This window comes from Rhinopithecus bieti, unplaced genomic scaffold (assembly GCF_001698545.2).
Source record: "Rhinopithecus bieti isolate Rb0 unplaced genomic scaffold, ASM169854v2 scaffold_17861, whole genome shotgun sequence".
Classification (NCBI taxonomy): domain Eukaryota; kingdom Metazoa; phylum Chordata; class Mammalia; order Primates; family Cercopithecidae; genus Rhinopithecus; species Rhinopithecus bieti.
The window spans coordinates 5931-8787 of record NW_016809830.1 but is presented as its reverse complement, the minus strand read 5'-3'; positions in this window follow the sequence as shown (position 1 = coordinate 8787).

Sequence of the window (2857 nt, the reverse complement as noted above, 5' to 3'; positions counted from 1 at the left end):
TCTCTATTTCACCTTTCTCCACCACCTTCCAATTTCTGGAAACCAGTAATCTATTTTCTATCTCTATAGGTGTGCCTATTCAGGGCATTTCGTATAAATGGAATCATACAATATGTGGCCTTCTGTGTCTCCTTTCACTTAGCATGATGTTTTAAAGATTCATCCGTGTTGTACCATGTAGCAATACTTCAGTCTTTTTGTAATTGCCAAATAATATTCCAGAGTATGGATATGCCACCTTTCATTTATGCATTTATAAACAGATGGGTGTTTGCATTGGTTTTACTTTTTGATTATTATAAATAATGCTGCTTTAAGCATTTGCGTACAAGTTTTTTGTGCAGACGTAAGTTTTTTGTTCTTGTGGTTGCACATCTAGGAGTGGAATTTCTAGGTCATATTGTCACCTTGTGCTTCATTTTTTGAAGAATTTCCAACTGTTTTCTAAAGTGTGTTTACCATTTTATATGCCCACCAGCAATGTATGAGAGTTTCAATTTCTCTCTTTTTTATGTTAACCATCCTATTAGGTGTGAAGTGATGTCTCATTTGGGTTTTGATTTGTATTTCCTTAATGACTAATGATGTTGAGAACCTTTTCATATGCTTGTTGGTCATTTGTGTACTTCTTTGGAGAAATTTCTATTCAGGTTTTCTGCCCATTTTTAAAATAGTTTTTTTTTTTTTAATTGAGTTATAAGAGTTCTTCCCATACTCTAGATACTAATTCCTTATCAGATATATCATTTGCAATTGTTTTTCATTGTGTGGGTTGTCTTTTTACTTTCTTGATGGTGTCATATGAAGCAAAATGTCTTAATTTTGTTGGATTATTTAACTTTTCTTTGGTTGCTTATACTTTTGGTGTCACAGCTAAGCAACTGTTGGCTGATACGAGGTCACAAAGATTTATACCCGTGTTTTCATCTAAGAGTTTTATAGTTTAAGCTTTTACATTTAGGTTTTTATTCCATTTTGTGTTAATTTTTAATATGATATAAGTTTCCTTCATTTGCACATAGATATCTAATTATCCAGGTTCCATTGGCTAAATAAATCATTCTTTCCTCATTAAATTGGCTTGACTCCACTGTCAAAAATTAATTGACTATAAATGTATGATTTTGTTTCTGGACTCAACTCTATTTCATTGATCTAGTTGTCTTTCTGCCAGTACCTCACAGTCTTGATTATTTTATATCTTTTGTTAAATTTCTTCCTAAGCATTTCATTTATTAATAATGTTGTGAATGCAATTATTTTCTTAATTTTATTTTTGAATTCTTCATTACTAATGTGTAGAAATAACAATTGATTCTTGTATATTGATTTTGTATCCTGTAATCTTGCTGAACTCTTTTATTTTTTTATGTGTGGACTTTTTAGGATATTCTATATCCAATATCATGTCATCTGTAGATAGAGATAGTTGAATTTATCTTTCCCAAGGATATGTTTTATTTTTTTTTTCTTGCCTAGTTGTCCTGCCTAGAACTTCCAGTAAAGTGCTAAATAGAAATGGTGAGAGCTGAGATCCTTGTCTTGTCCTGTGATAGTAGAGAGAAAACTTTTGGTCTTTTAGGATTAAGTATGATGTGGATACCCATTATAGACACCCTTTGTCAGGTTGGAGAATTACCCCTTTATTCCTACTTTGTATAATAAAAAGATGTTGAATTTTTTCAAGTGCTTTTTTTTGTGTCTTTTGAGATCATCGTGTGATTCCCTCTGCTTTTTTTCTATTAATTTGGTACATTGCGTTAATTTGTTCTTGGTGGTGAACAAGTGTTGCATTCCTGGATAGATCTAATTTGGTTATATAGCGTATATTTTGTTTTATATGTTACTGGATTTGGTTTGCTAGTATTTTGTTAAGAGTTTTTGTGTCAATATTCATAAGGGATATTTGTCTTAGTTTTTTTCTTAGTTCTTTTTTTGCCATAATGTCTTTGTCTGGTGTTAGTATCAGGTAATACTGGCCTCATAAAATAGTTTGGGAAGTCTTGTTCTTTGTATATATATGTATTTAAGTTTGTGAAGGGTTGATGTTAATTATTCCTTAAACATTTGGTAGAATTCACCAGTGAAACCATCTGGTCCTGGACTTTCTTCATGGTAAGTTTTGCAATTACTAGTTCAATCTATTTAATTGTTGTGGGCATATTCAGATTTTTAATTTCTTTTCGAGTCAATTTTGGATGTTTGTATCTTCCTAGGGATTTGTTTACTTCTAGTTCTAGGTTATCTAGTTTGTTGGCATATAATTGTTCATGGTTATGCTTTATATACTTAGTTTTATTTCTGTAAAGTTGGTAGCAATGACCCCTTTTGAATTTCTCATTTTAGTAATACAAATATTCTTCCCTTTTTTCTTAATCTAGCCAAAGTTTTGTCAGTTTTTTAATCTTTTTTTTTTTGACAGAATCTTCCTCTGTTGCCCAGGTGGGAGTGCAGTGGTGCGATCTTGTCTCACTACAGCCTCTGCCTTCTGGGTTTGAGCGATTCTTCTGCCTCAGCCTCCTGAGTGGCTGGGATTACAGGCGCCTGCCACCACGCCCAGCTAATTTTTGTATTTTTAGTGGAGACAGAGTTGCACCATGTTGGCCACCTGGTCTCAAACTCCTGATCTCAAGTGATCCACCCACCTTGGCCTCCCAAAGTATTGGGAGTACAGACGTGAGCCACAGTGCCCAGTCACTTTTGTTACCGTTTCAAAGAACCAACTTTTACTTTTGTTGATTTTCTGTATTGTATTTCTATTCTATATTTTATTTATTACCACTCAAATATTTTTTCTTTGTTTCCTTCTGCTTGATTTGGGTTTAGTTTGCCTATTTTTCTTCTACTTTCTTTTTTA